The sequence below is a fragment of the Schistocerca piceifrons genome, chromosome 7, assembly GCF_021461385.2.
Source record: "Schistocerca piceifrons isolate TAMUIC-IGC-003096 chromosome 7, iqSchPice1.1, whole genome shotgun sequence".
In the NCBI taxonomy this organism is placed as follows: Eukaryota; Metazoa; Arthropoda; class Insecta; order Orthoptera; family Acrididae; genus Schistocerca; species Schistocerca piceifrons.
This window is the reverse complement of record NC_060144.1, coordinates 363,062,565-363,081,600: the sequence shown is the minus strand read 5'-3', so window position 1 is coordinate 363,081,600 and position 19,036 is coordinate 363,062,565. Positions and strand designations below refer to the sequence as shown.

Below are 19,036 nucleotides of genomic sequence, written 5' to 3'. Positions count from 1 at the left end.
CTCATCCTTAGGCGGTGTTCGTGTTTACGTACGAATGGTCTCGGACGCCTACACATTGCATCTCTCACAAGGGCGATGTTTTCCGTTGTCCTAGCCTTTTTATCAAAACCTAGCGGCTCATTTTTAGTAAAGGTTTCTTTTAATGTGAAAGCTGAATACACACCATGATCGTATATGTCTCGGAGATGTGCGATTAAAACGGCAACGATGTATCCCAGGAGAAAGGTTTCGTACTCGATCACGGGGAACGGTCACTGGTCTTTTATTACTACTGTAATGGCAGACGGTCCTAAAGTGAATGCCTCATGTCTCCTCTGTCTCTCTCACCACTGACAGCGGTGTATTATCCAATCTAAAAGCGTCAGTTTCCCATATGTCAACCTGTATTTGCAAATCTTGAATGAAGATATAGAAGAGAGCAATGCATATTAACTACCCTGCGTGACTAAAATTCATAGCTTTTGACAAATTTTTTGACTCAGTTTGAGTGAATAATGAACTGACAAATTTTTTTACTCAGTTTGAGTGAATAATGAACTGTCCCGGAATCAGGAAGAGGGGTCAACAAATCTTAGGATACTATGCTGAAGAATATTATTGTCAGTATTACAATTTCCACTAAATTTCATCAGGACAGTGAAAAATTGAAAATTTGAATGTGGAATCGGACAAGGAGGTTCCATAACGTCTAAATTATTCCCACCGAAAATGAGGGAAGTTATGAGATACTTAATCGAGGCCAACAACTTATCGATTCTTTTAAATGTAGCTTACCTCAACCACTTTGATTTTGATGAATACTTTATTGCTTACCCCTAAAGTAAACAAACTGTAGCAGTGTACAGAAGAGCTTTGTACAGTACATCAAATCTGGCGAAAAGTCAACGATATAAGATTAATAATAACGAATGTAAAATATTCTCAGCAAGAAGGGACAGGATGTTATCACGTGTGTTACGGCGTCAGGGAATAGCTTGCATTTTACTCGAGGAAGCTATAGACGGTAGAAACTGTAGGGGAAGACAGAGATTAGAGATTCAACAAATAACTGAGTACGTTTGTTTACACAGGAGAGAAGTTCGTAGCAGGTCCATCAAACCTGTCGGAAATCACGTGAAAAAAAATTAGAATGACGCTCGTACACTGTTGAAGCGTAAACAAGATTGCTACACGAGGCTTGTTCTGCAGTTTGTTTCGTTTCAATTACAGGAAAGTGAGCGAGCAAAATTCCTGATGAAATTGCGTTCGAACGAATACAATGCGTTCGACAGAGTGGAAAAGTGTAACAGATTTTGCAAAGAAATCCACATGGAACTAAAGCTCACAGGCGTAACAGCCGTAATAGAGGCATTAAATAACGACCTTCGAGCAAGTACAAGATTTGCTACTTTCGAATAATTGCATAATCATGCAAATAAATGGTTGTGATATGCTAACATTTGTACTAGTGCTGCAACACAAGCTAAGCCTGATAAAAATAATTTAAGCTGAAAACGAACAGCAAAAAAAGCTACTTCTCTGAAACGTGGGGGAGGGCAGTATTCAGCCAGTCTGAAGACTTACAAAATAATAAAAAAGAAGAGTAAATCTGCACTTAACTGTTGTCGGAATTAATTATACGTGCATCGTATATGTGACATCTTTGCCAGTAAATGTTAACCTTCCATTCCCTGCTTTTATGTTGAGTCTTATTCCAAAATTATATCCGGATTTTTATATGTTGGAACTTGGTGGGACTCTAGGAGGCAGAACAGCTGAGGTCATATGCACCCGCTCTTAATATCATTTCGAAATACTTGTTGTTGTCTTCAGTCGGACACTGGTTTGATGCAGCTCTCCACGCTACTCTATCCTGTGCAAGCCACATCATCTCCGAATTAGCACTGCAACTTACATCCTTCCGTATCGTCTTACTGTACTCTTTTTCTTTGGTCCCCTTACTGCTTTTACTGATCCTCTGTTAGTAACACAGTATTTCCCGTCTCCTTCTACATAGGCAGGTACGTATCTAGTGACATGTACTGTTCAGTTCCGCATTATATACGGTTTATGGATGTATTGGTCACATACACAAATTTTCAGATTAGCTATGGATATTACTGTATTTTACCGTATCTGCAATAATGCGGAGAGGAGGAAGCAACCATTTCTGACAGTTGTGTGACTTACTCGCAACCTGTGATTAGGGCATTATGACTGGTAACTCTTGCCCCAACATTAGCAGTTGTTTTTAATACACGATACTTCTAAATTTTGTTGTTTAGGGTTTTTGACTGAGTTCAAGCTCATAATGTTTCTCCAGTTCTAAGATACCACTCCATTACCGGGTAAAAAATTTTTGAGCCCTGAGAGGCGGCACGTGCGCGTTTCGGTTATTGTTCAGGAAAGTGGAGCCATTATTGTCACCGATATCTTACGCTCTGTGGAAAGCGGCATCTAACGTGTAATAGTCTTTCGTGGCAGAGCCATAGCTGCTAAAGTGACTTCCTAATAGCCACTTCACAATTTGTCACACAGAAAGGCTACAAAACCCCTCTATTGGTATTGTTTTACATACATTCATCAGTATTTGTCGTTTTATATTTTCTCTACATTCGTTTTCCTCATGGCTGCAAGAGATATTGATTGTAATTTCTGCACTACGATCTTTCTCTCACAGGAGGAGTTCCCTACCTTGCCTTTTACCGTACTTAAGTGCGTCGATGAGAGCACTCGATAAGCAAGCAAACATTCATATATCCTGTATCTATCATTCGTGTTCACCCGACCTCTCCGTGCTTAGGTAATAGTCTGAACTACAATAATTCTGGTATTATTTCGATTTTTAGACTGGTTCTCATCAATCTAATGCTGAAAAAACTAATTTTGAATTTGAGCCGCTATATTCATTAGTTGTATTTGTTTATTTTTAGTCCTGTTTTCCATATGTTTGCGGTATCTGCGTTTAATACACCCTTTAGTCACTGTGTCATAATATCTACCGCGAATTTTACTGCTCTAATATCTAAATAGTCAAGGCAGCGTAGTTTATGCATATGAATGGGTCGATTTTGCGTACGATACTGCTGTGTGTTTTCGTTAAATATTTTCCTGTGTCTCTCAGGGTAATAATTTGGTTGCCGTATTTTGTTTACGTTATTACGTCCGCTTGGGTTAGTCTGCATTCGTCCGGTTGACAGGAGGTTGTTTACTCGCATGTGTTTTGTGATCTTAAAAGCATGCTATGTATTTCACTGTAAGTCTTTGTGTGTATGAGAGCGTTTTGGGTCGTTGAGTTAAATACCTGTTTGCAACGATGAAATATTATTTTCGAAGGCCGTAAATTAACGCTTTGTCAGGGCTGGTAACAGTGACGTAGCTTTGACTGCCTTTGTTGTTAATATTTCGTGATTATTTATGTATTTCAGTGCGGAAGGTTTAATTTTAAAGCTTTATTAAGCACGGAGCATTAAATTATCACGTATCAAAGGATTTTTGCCTGGTCCGTAACGTAGGTACCAGTAATTTGACTCAATAAAGGAACACAGTTCTGCGAAAATTCAAGGTCCGATAGTGTGCTCAGATGCCAAAAACTACGTACCAGCAATAAGACTAATAGCAAATAGACACACACGCACACACAAACTAGTTCCTGCTAATGTTTAACCATATGAGCTCGACAGATGCTGTTACCAGAACAATACTGTAAATTATACTTGTGAGATGGTTACTACATACACTGCCGGAAAAAATTTGCAGTATTGGAGAGACAACGTCGATTTTGATCAGATATCGGCATATGCGACCTGGGGGATAGTAGATGTAGTGATGATGGTTTCAACGTCGTCCACGAACAGATAGCGTGGGGGCACAGCCACCAGAGCGCCCACCGTGTTCAAAAGGCTCTTAGCACTATGGGACTTAATATCTGAGGTCATCAGCCCCCTAAAACTTAGAACTACTTAAACATATCTAACCTAAAGACATCACACACATCCACCCCCGAGGCAGCATTCGAACATGCTACCTTAGCTATCGCACGGTTCCAGAATGAAGCGCCTAGAACCACTCGGCCACTCCGGCCGGCTGTCTAACATGTCTACCCTTTAATAGGAAATGCTCACAGGCTGGAGGCTTAGTGTCGTGCAAACGTGTAAAGTAAGCAGGGAACCATGCCACGGAGACACATTCCTGCTCCCTACAGTCAACTGATTCGGTTTGACAGGGGTCTGATTACGTCCTTGTGAGTGGCGGGATTGTCCTTTCGGACAATGCCACCCAAGTTGGACCTGATGCGTCAGTTGTGCCACGATGCTGGTATCAGTGAAGCATTCTCAACCCGTAGACGATGTTCTGGACTTCCACGCAGCACAGACGCCTGCCAGGATCGTCGTATTGTAAGGGCAGCAGTGGCAGATCGTGCAGCTACCGCTGCACCGACAAGAGGGCTTGTAGGCCCAGACGTGACAACACGAACTGTTGCGAACTGGTTGATAGCAGTGGGAGTACGGGCACGCACACCTCTGTCTTCCACTCACTCCACAGTATCGACATGCACAGCTCGACTGATGCCGACGGAGGGTCATTGGAAGGTGGAATGACGTGCCGTGATCTTCAGCGATGAAAGCAGACTCTGCCTGAACGCAAATGATGGTCGTTTGCGCGTACGACACATGCCTCATGAGCGCTGTCGCTGCATTCGTGCAAGACACACTAGTCCCATCCCAGGCTTAATGGTGTGGGGTCCGATAAGCTATAACCCTAGTTCACCTTTAATGTTCCTGGAGTGGACGCTAACCAGCAATTGGTACATGCAGAATATTGTTAGATCCATTCTGCTGCCGTTCTTACAGCAGGAGGGTGATGTGTTGTCCCAACAGGATAATGGTCGCCCACAACACTGCCCGAGAAATTCAATGTGCTCTGAAGACGTATAGCAACTTCCCCGACCAGCATGATCTCCAGTCTTGTATCCATTAGAGCATTTGATGGAAAGAGAAGTGACTCGTATGACTGGTCAGCCAACGTCTTTTACAGAGCTATGTGAACAGGTCGACAGGCATGCCGTAACGTATCCCTGCGCAGTATGCGACATTTGTACGATAGACTGGATGCCAGAGTCAGCACCAGCATTGCTGCCCGTGGAGGCTACATCACGTACTAACATGGGTGTCTCAACATAGGTCGATACCTGGTATTTGTATTGTATCTTAACCGGGGACCTAGAAACGACGGAGAGGATCCGTCCACGCCGCAGCCGCAGTGGTCCACAACCCCACGACGACTACCGCAGTCCACTTCACCCCTCCGCCGCTCCACACCGGACACAGGGTTATTGTGCGGTTCAGCCCCGGGTAGACCCCCCCAGGGAACGTCTCACACCAGACGAGTGCAATCCCTATGTTTGCGTGGTAGAGTAATGGTGGTGTACGCGTATGTGGAGAACTTGTTCGCGCAGCAATCGCCGACATAGTGTAACTGAGGAGGAATGAGGGGAACCAGGCCACATTCGCCGAGGCAGATGGAAAACTGCCTAAAAACCATCCACAGACTGGCCGGTTCACCACCGTACCTCGACACAAATCCGCCGAGCGGATTCGTGCCGGGGACCAGGCGCTCCTTCCTGCCCGGAAAGCCATGCGTTAGACCGCACGACCAACCGGGCGGTCATGATACCTGGTGACTCAGAACTGCCTGAGCTATTGATCTGTAAATGTAATCAGTCATGTACGCTATACACACTCTTGCAACAATACATCTTGAGTGAATTGGAAACCTCTAAAAGGGCGTATTAATTTTTGTTCTGGTAATGAATTTCACGAGATGTGATAACGACCAGTCCTTTGCAGAGACACTAAGCTAAATGTTGTGTTCCAACCAAAAATAAACTTTAGCTGGTAGCTAGGACATAACGGGGCGTTCACAGGCACTAGGACAAGAAACACTTCAGTATCATTGACCTCCGTACACTTCGCTTTTTGCTGAATCACGTCTAAAAATGGGGATAGCAATTTTCTGTGTTGCGTGAGATCATACTCCATCGGTCCACGAGAAACCTTCCTCTATATGCAGATTGATGTGTAATCATTCAATCGATACAGATAACAAATATCAGTCAAGAGACTTGCTTCTTAGATCTACGTCTGGACATTTACAAAACCGCAGGATAATTCCTTCTCTTTATGGTGAGCGCTATTTTCCTTGAATCGATGACGGAAGGAAGATTAAGTATGTAACATCCCATCTATAGCGCGATCATTAGGGATGGAACACAATCACGGAATACGAAACGATGGGGAAGGTAATCGGTCGCGCACGATTTAAGGAAATCATGGAAAAACTAAATATGTATGGTTGGATGGGGGTTTGAACCGTCGTTCTCCCGAATGCCAGTTCACTGTTCTAAACACTGCACCGCGTCATTCGCTATGATTTATCGAAATTTATGCTATTCGTTACCGTTTATCATTATGCACTGAAGAGGAAAATATACTGGTACACCTGCCTAATATCATGCAGGGCCCTTGCGACCACGCAGAAGTGCCGCAACACGACGTGGCATGGACTCAACCAATGTTTAAGTAGTGCTGGAGTTAAATGACTCCATGAATCCTATAAGGCTGACCATAAATCAGTAAGAGTACGAGAGGGTGGAGATCTCTTCTGAACAGCACTTCGCAAGGCATGCCACATATACTCAACAATGTATTTGGGTGGGAAATTTGGTGGCCAGAGGAAGTATTTAAACTCAGAAGAGTGCTCCTGGAGCCACTCTGTAGCAATTCTGGACGTGTGGTGTGTCGCATTGTCCTCCTGGAATTACCCAAGTCCCTCGGATTGCACAATGAACATGAATGGCAGCAGGTTATCAGACAGGATGCTTACGTATGTTTCACTTGTCACAGTCGTATCTGTACGTATCAGGGGACCCATATCACTCCAGCTGCACATGACCCACACCATTATAGAGCGTCCATCAGCTTGGACAGCCCCCTGTTGACATGCAGGATCCATATATTCGTGAGGTGGTCTCCATAACCGTACACGTCCATCCACTCGATACAATTTGAAAGGTGACTCGTCCGACCAGACAGCATATTTCCTGGCTTTTCCGGCGAGATCTTGACATGTGGAATAATTGGGTCTACTGCCGGATGTGTGTGTCGCTCTGGCACAGTAAATACTGGACAAGATCCTCCAATGCGGCAGTCTCAGGTAGCACCTGAAGAAGGCAACGAGTTTCGTGGCCGAAATATTGTGGCAGAGCGACACAAACATCCGGCAGTAGATCTCGGTGGGAAAGCCTGAAGAGTTACATCAGAAGACTCTACAAGGAGGAGATGTACCTTAATATCAAGAAACTGGATAAGCTTCGACAGAGGAAGGGGAGGATACTGAGTTCTCTCAGTTTCCTTCTGAGATGCCGAGAGGGGGATGTAGTTCCTGTCTTCGCCAGGTTCAAGCATCATATTAACACCAGAACGGCGAACAGAATCAAACACCGAGCTACCCTCGCACTGGTAAAAGAAAGAGTGCATGACTGGTGCCACCGCCTAGATATCACGTCCAGGGATTTACTCTATCTCCACCTTTCCATAGCAGCTACCCTCACCCGAGAAGATGCGGACCATGATGATGGTGCCTTCTGGTCCTTGGCTGAATGCACCATGATGGAATCAACAGTATGTCAACACGCCAAGTTTGAGGGCCTTAACAAGAAGGTACAACAGGATGGGGACACACGGACAGTGGTCAACCTGAGTGACAAGCAGCTCAATGAGGCCACCTCAAAAGCATTTAGCAAGGGCCTCAATTTTGCAGTGACTCCCAGAAGCATACCTGTTGCAGCCTTCATCAATCAGTTGAGCAAGTCGTCAACACACTACCTTCCCATGTGTCAGAAGAGATCCGCAGGGAGACCTGCAAAGCACTCACCAGGACGAAGCCCCCAAAATCCAACATCTCGAATGAGGAGAGGGTGCCACTAATGCAGCTATGGGAGGATGACAGCGTTGTAGTTCTGCCAGCTGATAAGGTTAACTCCACGGTCATCTTAAATAAGTTGGAGTATGATAGGAAGGTGCAACAACTTCTGGAAGACACTGCTTACAAACCACTAGATGGCGACGCCACTGGCAATGCGGACAAGAAGACCCAGAAGATGCTGAAGGAGACAGGTCTACCTGAACAGTTCATCAAGAAGCTTCATCCCAAAGCACCTGTACCACCCAGACACTTTGGACTCCCCAAGGTCCGCAAGGAGAGAGAAGTTCGATGGTGCCCTGCTTGACCTGTTCAAGCATGTACTGACCTCAACAATTTTTCTTTATGGGGGTCAATTTTATGAGCAAACAGAAGGAGTGGCAATGGGCAGCCCTTTCTCACCAGTGATAGCCAACCTTTTCATGGAAAGGTATGAAGAGGAGGCACTTGCATCAGCAACTTACCAACCCAAGTGCATTCTTAGGTACGTCGATGAAACTTTTCTCATTTGGCCCTGTGACAGGGAGAAGCTAGAAGACTTTTTGGAACATCTAAAGTCACACCACCAAAGTATAATATTTACTATGGAGCTAGAGAAGGATGGACAGTTCCCATTCTTGGATGTCCTGGTCAAGAGGAAGGCAGATGGCACTCTGGCGCACAGTGTGTATCGTTAGCCAACCCACACTGACTTCTACCTTCAAGCCAGTAGCTGTCACCACACGGCACAGAAGAATGGAGTCATGAAATCATTAGTTCACAGGGCTTGGGTTCTGTCACATACAGAATGTCAGGCCACGGAGATAGAACATCTACAGCTGGTGTTCAGCAGAAATGGATACTCCTCCGCAGACATCCAAAGGGCACTTTGTGCTACCAGGCAACCACAGGGTATAGACGTTGAGCCAGAGGAGGCCAAGAAGGTGGCATACCTGCCATATTCCGGAACCTATTTCTGCAAAGATCAGCAGAATTCTTTCACAATATGATATAAAGAGTATCATCTGCCCACCCTCCAAAATTGGGACAATGTTAGGGAGTGTGAAGGACGACCTGGGGCTACATAAACCAAGCATTTACAACAACCTTTGCCAGTGTGGAAATTCATACATTGACCAGACAACCAGGACGGTGGACATCAGGTGCAAACACCAGAGGCACACCAGACTCGGACAGGCAACCAAATCTGCCACAGCAGAGCACTGTCTGGAGCTCGGTCACTCAATGGACTACAACAACACCAAAATTGTGACACACACGACAAGATTATGGGACAGTGTCATAAAGGAGGCCATGGAGACCAAGGTCACCTAATAAACCGAGACAGCGGTTACCAGCTCAGCTCGGCGTGGAGTCTGGCTCTGGAGCTTATCAGGGCCCAACGAAAGAAACCAAGAAACTGCTCAAGAAGTAGTAACACCACAGGAGTAGCGCCAGGAGGGTGCGGACCGCGAACGCAACTCCCGACGCGGGACGGGCCTCTGACAGCCGCCACGACCTCAGATGATGGACGAGCCGGGCGCGGACGCCCATCGGAGCACCAGGAAAGTACCAAAACCTCAGGAGCAACGAAAAGTGGGCGCGAACCGCGAACGGAGCGCCCGTCGCGAGACGAGCCTCATACAGCTGCCACAACTGCAGATGGTGGACGAGGCAGGCGCGGACGTCTGTGGGAGCACCATGGAAGGGCCAAAACCTCAGGAGCAGCTCCAGGCGGGCGCGGACCATGAACGGAGCGCCGGACAAAGGACAGGCCCGGAGCACCATGAAAGGGCCAAAACCTCAGGAGCAGCTCCAGGCGGGCGCGGACCACGAACGGAGCGCCGGACAAAGGACAGGCCTCATAGAGCTGCCACAGATGGAGACCTAGTCGGGCGCGGACGTCCAAGGGAGCACTGGGGGAAGAGACAACATTACAAGCAGCGCCAGGCGGACGCGGACGGCAGAGAGAGCACCCAGCGCCCTCTGGGCATAAATACTGGACAAGATCCCCCAATACGGCAGTCTCAGGTAGCACCTGAAGAACGCAACGAGTTACGTGACCGAAATATTGTGCCAGAGCGACACAAACTTCCGGCAATAGACCCAATTATTCCACATGTCAACATATTTCCAGTCATCAACAGTCCAATGTCAGTGTTGACGGGCCCAGGCGAGGAATAATACTGTGTGTCGTGCACTGATCAATGGTACACGAGTGGACCTTCCCCTCTGAATGCTTATTTCGATGATGTTTCGTTGAATGGTTCACACGCTGGCACTTGAAGGTAGCCCAGCATTGAAATCGGCAGCAATATGCAGAGGGGCGGCACTTCTGTAACGTTGAACGATTATCTTCAGTCGTCATTGGTCCCGTACCTGCAGAATCTTATTTCGGCCGCAGTGATGTCGGAGATTTGATATTTTATCGGATTTCTGATATTCACTTTACACTCGTGATATGATCATACGGGAAATTCCCCACTTCATCTCTACCTCGGGGACGCCATGTCCATCGCTCTTGCCCCAACTATAATACCACGTTCAAACTCACTTGAATATTGATAACCTGCCATTGTAGCAGCAGTAAGCGATCAAACAATTACACCAGACACTTGTTGTCCTATATAGGCGTTGCCGACAGCAGTATCGTATTCTGGCTGTTTACATATCTCAGCATTTTAATACGCATGCGTATACCAGTTTCTTTAGCGCTTCAGTGCACTTTCACAATTGATTCACGATATACAAAAACTAACATCTAACGTTTTGATAGCAGAAACATACCTTCCTCACTGAAGACCAGAAGTAAATCATCTAATAAGACAATCTGCATTTGATGATGGACCAATAGGGTCCGAAATGTAAAGTGTTATTTAATAAACACGAAAAAAAATTCACTGAAGAAATCCTTGTTATTTTTAATTTTTCATAACGAAGCGTACTGATAGCAAAAGTTATTCTATTCAACTTGATAGTGGCCATGGAAAGTACATATGTGTAAGTTCCTTTGATATTGCAGAATGCTGCTCTATACGTGTGTGGAGTGACATTTCTCTTAACAATTGGGACAGTTGAGGATAAGGTAGTGGTCCTTGACCGGTCCGACATGTTTCTTATGTAAATCTCGTGCGATACTGGTACTATAATGGTGACGGGTACTCTCTGAGAGTCAATTAATTTTGCTCGTGAAGCCCTGATCATATCCGCAAGTTGCAGACGTGCACAGGAAATCTTGCCTAATCTTGCCTGGCGTCTTCTGGACAAGTACGTTGCTTTGAAAAACGTTTCTCCATACCAGTGCAGAAACGAGCTGCAGTACCATTTGATTGCTGTGAAGTAGAATTGACTAAGAGAGATAGTGGTCTGAATGTGATGGGTCCTATTAGAGCAATTTTCGCAGGAACTACATGTTACGTATTCTCTCTTACTATGTGATCTTATTTTCAAGAAAAGAATTGGTCTTAAGCCATATCTTATGTACACAGCTACTCTAGGGAAAACTTTTGTTTTCTTCATGTTTAATAATTATAATCTTTTGCTCCATGAAGTAAAATGACTTTTATTCCATTGGGTTCAGATACAAAATTCAGTTTCTCTTAAGATGTATATTTTTTAGTTATGTTATAAGTTATCTGCCATTCGACTGTTCTCTTCCTGTGCTATCTTAATATTTTCGTATACATATTCACGCCATACAGAAGATCCTCACAATATGTAATACATAAATTAATGTACTCATCGCATAAAATTTTTTCTTGGAGTGCCAAACTAACTAATCGTAGATGCTTTAATAAACATAATAACACCTTGGCGATTAGTCTGGCAATGGCTTTCCCGTAGACGTTGTACCTCATTCTATCACTCTGTCATCTCGAATTACACTATGCGATCAAAAGTATACGGACACCCCCCAAAACATACGTTTTTTATATTAGGTACATCGGGTTGCCTCCTACTGCCAGGTACTACATATCAGCGACCGCAGTAGTCATCAGATATCTTGAGAAAGCAGGATGGGGCGCTCCGCGGAACTCACAGACTTCGAACGTGGTCAGGTTCAAATGGTTCAAATGGTTCTGAGCACTATGGGACTTAACATCTGTGGTCATCAGTCCCCTAGAACTTAGAACTACTTAAACCTAACTAACCTAAGGACATCACACACATCCATGCCCGAGGCAGGATTCGAACCTGCGACCGTAGCAGTAGCGCGGTTCCGGACTGCGCGCCTAGAACCGCTAGACCACCGCGGCCGGCGTGGTCAGGTGATTGGGTGTCACATGTATCATACGTTTATACGCGAGATTTTCACACTCCTAAACATCCCAAGGTCCACTTCTTCCGATGTGATACTGAAGTGGGAACGTGAAGGGACACGTGCAGCTCAAAAGCGTACAGGCCGACCTCGTCTGTTCACTGACAGAGGCCGCCGACAGTTGAAGAGGGCCGTAATGTGTAATAGGCAGACGTCTGTCCAGACCATCACACAGGAATTCCTAACTGCATCAGTATCCGCTGCAAGTACTACGACAGTTAGGCGTAAGATGAGAAAACTTGGTTTTCATGGTCGAGTGGCTGCTCATAAGCCACACATCACGCTGGTAAATGCCAAATGACGCCTCGCTTGGTGTAAGGAGCGTAAACATTGGACGACTGAACAGTGGAAAAATCTCGTGTGGAGTGACGAATCACGGTACAGAATGTAGCAGGTTATGGGTATGGCGAATGCCCGGTGAACGTCACCTGCCAGCGTGTGTAGTGCCAACAGTAAATTTCGGAGGCGGTGATGTTATGATGTGGTCATGTTTTTCATGGAGGGGCTTGGCACCCCTTGTTGTTTTGCATGGCACTATCATAGCACAGATCCACATTGATGTTTTAAGCACCTTCTAGCTTCCCACGATTGAAAAGCAATTAGGGGATGGTGATTGCATCTTTCAACACGATCGGGCACCTGTTCATAATGCACGGACTGTGGTGGAGAGATTACACGACAGTAACATCCCTGTAATGGACTGACCTGGACACATTCTTGACCTGAATCGTATAGGAACTCTTTGGGATGTTTGGAAAGCCGACTTCGTGCCAAGTCTCACCGACCAACGTCGATACCTCTTTCCACTGCTACACTCCGTGAATAATGGGCTGCCATTCCCCAAGGAACCTTCCAGCACCTGACTGAACGTATGCCTGCGAGAGTTGAAGCTGACATCTAGGCTAAGGGTGGGCTCACACCATACTGAATTTCAGCGTTACCGATGGAGGCCGCCACGAACTTGCAAGTCATTTTCAGCCAGGTGTCTATATACTTTTGATGACATATTATAGATTTGGACATTCCACCTACTTCTACTTTTTCTTTCTTCAATTTCTTTACACTGCACAAGCCACTGTCCTAAAATACTCCTCTCCACCAATAAAGGTGTTCGATTCTGTTTATTTTTCTTTCCATGAAGAATGCGGAGCTCAGAATTATTCTCAGCTGTCTTATGTTTGCATTCTAGTAAATTTTGTCGCAGTAATCATTCTAGTACCGTTAAATGCTGGAGTGAATGGCCTATATATTTCACAATTTTCCGTCTCCTTCTTCCTATTGACCCAAGAAAATAATCATCCTGACATTATGCTAGTAACTCTGAGAATATCTCGTCCACTGAGAGTTAGAGACTAGTATCACTACATTGCCTATCTGTTTCACGTAATCACCTTTTGCATTTTATTTTGTTTTTCCCAAATACATGTCACGATTAAAAGACAAATATCACAACGTGTAAGGGGTGAAGTGGGTTGAGTAGGAGAGCACATTCTAGGAGATAAACTTTAGTTAATATCTAACTTTTACGGGAAACGTTGCTACGGCACAATGCACGCAGACTGCATATGGAGAGCCACATGGCTGCTTCGCATTTTCCCACCAGGATACGGTGCTGTCGAAACGATACCTGGCTGACTCGCAGCCGGTGACCGTTTGCACTATTTTGGCGGCTAACTGACGTTATCCACGCTGCTATGTAGAGTTGTAGGAGCTCCATTAACACTGGCGGCTTCGCATATTCAGGTAGGGCACGACAGTCTTTGGGAGTGGCTCAGTATGGAGTTTGTAACGCCGGAAATGCATATCCTCCTATTTCCATCTATTGTACTATTATTTTTTCCTTGTTTTGTTACCTCAAGATATGACATTTCTGTCTCTTTATATATTGTAATTGCTTTACTGTTTGGATATATATATATTTATGCACTTATGTCGATGTATAATTGGTTTGTTTCGTAAATATTATTTGTATTTTTACGCTGGGTCTTGCCTAGGGAAAACTGCTATCGAACGATTACATCGATAGGTCGTGTGAAGAATCAAAGTGTGTAGGATCTTTGGTAGTGTTAACTCTGCCGCGTGGAGCGCGGGCAGAGCAGTAGGAGTCTGGCTGGAGTAGCGAGTGGAGCAGGTGTGTTGTGTGACGCTCCCGCGAGTTGCCGCGCTTTCGGGGTTTGGCAGCATGTAATTGCGCTCGACTCGCGATGATAGTTTCTGACATGGTGTCGCGGACGGGAAGCATTAGCTGGCGCACATCAAGAGCCCGTTTCGCCTGGTGACCGTGTCGAGAAGAAGGCGCGCCAACATCCAGCTTCTGCAACAGCGACGGCCGACAATGAGTGACTGTCGCCACCTCCTCGATCGACGGCTTCAAACCTTCAATCAACCAACAAGGAAGACTAAAAGCACGTAAAGTTTCAGAACTGTATGGCAGACCTCAGCTTTTCAAATTGTTCCATTTGCCTCGCAAAATTACAGCAACTTAGCATGAACCTTTGTTGCTCATTGTCCCAATTGCATTGCCAAGCAGGGTCCCTTCCTTTTCCGAAATGAACCCGAGTGTCGTTGAAATTCAAACGCCAGCATTAAAATAATATAATTAGATTTCACTGCTTTAATTTCAAAGTTCAGTAGCTGGCTACAATATTTAGGTTACACGAGCACAAATTTAGAGTGCGAGTATTGTTAGCATATCTTAGCTTACCTGTGACTGCAGCTCAGCTTGGTACGTACTAAATTTTACTATTGTTAATAGTTCAGAATCATTTAATTCAAGTTCAAAGTTAAATCTCTTGTTTCTAAATTGCGTAGAGTCAAGTTGCTTTTGAAATGATTGTTGAGGTAGTCCAAGACTAACCGTATTTTACTGAATTTCGATGTGCTTCAGAAAGAAAGCTCACTATTAACTTCAGTCACTAAATTAACTTTCGATTTTCCGGTTTTATTAATTCTTTTGCTAAATTAAGTCAGAGTGTAGCGAAACTTATTACTTCTGACAAACTTTCTGTTTTCACACTACACGTGTCAACCTTCAGTTGCCACGCTTCTAGTGTTAATTATATGTGTAATAACCTTTCTTTTTCAGTTACTATAGTAATTGTCCTTAGGACTGGCGACCGTGATTTCCCCCAAATCTCAAATATCTAATTACCGCTAGTTAATTGTTAACGTAACGGCCGCGCATTTACTTTCTTTATTTACTTTACCCCTTTTCAAAATTAATTTCCACCAGTTTCATTTGCATTTTTCCTTTCATTTAGATGTAACCCTTTCCTCCCTCTTTACCGATAGATTAACTTCGGTGACGATTGCTTTTCCCAAATTTCCATTAGGTACACGCGGTTTAATTTTTCACTGTCATTAAGGTCGATAAGTGAGGGGGGAGGTTACACGTGGCGACCTGGTGACAGGACAATCTTCGGATTTGAGGTTGTTCTGGACACGAATTTTGTATGTTGCAAATCTCGTAACAAAGTACTGGTTACGTACAGGCCGTTACGTCAGCGAGAATAAGTAGTGGGAGTAATCCTAATTATATTTGAGATTTGGCAGTTATATTGAAAATTATTAAAATGAGTGAAGGCAACAATTGCCAAAATTTGGTAGACTTGGATACGGAACAATCGGTCGAACAGTGGGAATCGCGCGCCGCGGTACCCATTGTTCAGGGGCAGGCGGCTAGCATGAAAGACGCGACCGCCGAAACGCAACAAAGAGCAGAAATGGAATTCCAAAGTTTAGAAAATGTTTCGGAATCAGAAGTGAAAATCAAATCTGAATCCCTTGATGACGAATACGGGGGGACAATTAAAGAGGAAGCCGCTACGGAAGTAAAACCGGTAGTTTCCGGGAATTTAACTGATTTATTGAATGTTTTGATTAACGAAATCAAGAGTCAATCGGCCAAGCAAGAAGATCAGGCTGCCAAACAAGAAGCTCAGGCTGCCAAGCAAGAAGCTCAGTCTGAAAAATTTGAACGGATGCTAGACAATCAGAACAAAGCTATTAACGTTGTTATCAACAATGTTGGAGTTGTTAACACAAAAGTTGATAAAATCAAAGAAGATATTGTTGTAATTAATACCGAAATCGGTAATCTTAAACAGGAAATGATAGGCGTTCAGGCGGAAATTGCGAGCATAAATACTCGTTTTGATTCCGAAATTAGCAGAATCGAGAAAAGTGTAGGAGACGCAGTTGCTCCGATCATCGAGAATAAGGTGACGGAACAAATTCAATTAGTGAGAAAAGAGGATCATCAGAAGGTGGAAACTTTAAAGGCTTTAGTATCCGAAGTAGATACCAAAGTGACGAAGCAGGCTAATACCTGCGAAGAGAAAAAGAGGGAAGTGGAAACGCTTGCGACAACCACTTGCCAAGTGATTACGAGGGTGTCGGAATTAGAAAGGAAACTTGACGAAAAACAGAGCTATGTGCCAATCTGTGCACATAGTTCGGAGTTGTTGACGAAAGAGGAGCGGTTCGACCCCTTGAAAAAAGGCGGTATACACCCGACGGATTTCATTAAAAATTGTGAAAGAGTTTTACCCAGATCATGGACTAATGAGAGAAAAATTAATGCGGTTATTGATGTGTTGGCTGGTGATGCCAAGCGTTGGGGCTTAAACCTCAACATTACGAACCTGACTTTTGACGAGTTTAAAAATTTGTTTCTGGCTGAATACTGGTCAGAGCAGAAACAGCAAGGTGTCTGGCGCGAATTTGTCGTATCGAGGCCTTTCGATGCGAATTCGCGCGTTTCGATGAAGGAGTTTTGTGAGGGCTGGATCCGCAAGTTGGAATATTTGCGTGATCGCCGCACGGAATCCGAAATAGTCTGGGAACTCTACAAGAAGCTTCCAGATGATACAAAACGCTACGTAGGAAGCAATTACAGGACAATCAATGATTTCCTGGAAAGAGTTGAGGACGAGGACAATTGGCGCAATAATCGCGACAGTGGTGGAGGCCGTGGTAACAACAACAGGAACCACAACAACGATAACTATGGGAATAATGCATACCGCAATCTTGGCAGCAATAACAATAATGGTTCGGGCCGTAATGACAATCGGTACAATGCAAATAGTAACCGGAATGACAGAAACCAGTATCATACTAGCATGATACGGGCTGCGCAGAATAGTAATAACGCCAGAGGGTGTGACCAGCCGCCTCAGCAGTATCCGGGGAGCGTATCTGCTGGGACGAGACAGGGAAACCATTAGCCGCGCCGGTGAGGGGCCGACCGGGCGTGGAGAAATTTTGGCGGCCCAATAACAGGAGAAAACCCAGGTGTCGTCGTTATGAAAATTCCGTATGGAATAATCAACGGCGGGAGAGTGTGCCAGTATTAGGAGAAAGGAGTGCGCCCACAAGTAGTAGATCAGCTGTAGACACGGCAGTAGAAAATACATTCACTGTCAGTGAGAACAATTTAAGTAGTGTTCCGGAAATCGACTATAAAGTGGCAGCTGTAATACCCACAGCGGAACTGGAGATTGAGTTTAAGAATGATTCGCAAGTGTTGAAAGAAGATCAGATGTCGGATAAAACGTCCGTCATCGAGCGAGGGGATGCAGAGAGGGATGAGGTCTGGTTAAGGCAGTTCGGTCGCTTATACGACGAACTAAGAGATTATAGGGGTCTGTACGGGAGAAGTGTTTATGGGGAGCGCGGGCAGGATTTGCCGCGTCTCGTCCCACAGGAAGATAGTATTTGTGAAGTGATGGAAAGTTCTGGCCCTAACCGGCAGACTTTACCAGAAATAGTTTATGTTAATGGGGAGCACGAGCAAGATTCGTCGTGTTTCGTCCTGCAGGAGTTAGATGTTGAAGTAGTAACGGAAAGTTCTGGCCCTAACCGGCAGACTTTACCGAAAGTGATAGAAGTAGCCGACCCATCCGACGCAAACCTCCAGTTTAAAGGTTGCGAGAGTATTAAGGAGAAAGATTACGAAGATTTTAGTGATAGCCGGACACGATTGGTAGAAAAGCACATAGATTACAGCGTGTATGAGGTTAGAGCTGACATTATACAGTCAGACGATAGCAGTGTGGGTTGCGCAGATCCAGAGGAAGTAATTTCAGATGCTACTGGGCACATTCCTCCAGGTAGATTGGCAGATGAGATCAATCTGACCAAAGTGGAATCAACGAAGGTGACAATTAGTGAATTGATAGCAAAGCAACACTCGCTAGTTGACGAGTTACAGGAAAAGGTTTCGGTATTGGAGGCGAAGCTAGAGACTAAGCCTCAGGACAAACGTGTTGAAATTAAAACTGTATGTGAACAGAGGCTGAAAAAGCCGCCAGATAAGCCGGATTTAGGATCAAAGCCGGATGGTTTTTTCTGGAATGACCTGGATATAGACGAGGATTTACTGTGGGAAAATAAAGAAACAGTCGAGGACAAGTGTAGACAGATAGTAGTGTCTGTTAATATGCACGACCTACAACTAAACGTGTTGATTGGCACCGGTGCAGAATTGAGTGCTGTATCTGGGAAAATATTTGAGTTACTGAAAGACAGACCTGGCATCGTAGTTATGCCAGTAACAGGAGTGAAAATTATCGGTGCTACTGGGAAGGCCAGTAAACCGGTCACAAAACAGATTTTTGTCAACTTCGAGATATGTGGGGCACGATTTGAACAAGAGTTTGTCGTCGTGCCAGACTTAACTACGGAAGTAATTATCGGGTTAGATTGGCTATTAAAGTACCGTGCAGTGATTAACTGCGAAAGCAAAACTTTGACATGTGTGTCACTAGATAAAAC

At 44.8% G+C, this 19,036-nt stretch overlaps 1 protein-coding gene across 1 annotated transcript in view; it reads left to right on the top strand.

Moving 5' to 3' along the window:
- LOC124805709 (leucine-rich repeat-containing protein 24-like) overlaps positions 1–19,036 on the top strand; it is a 677,046-nt gene that overhangs the window by 638,393 nt on the left and 19,617 nt on the right. The gene's annotated exons all lie outside the window — the stretch shown is intronic.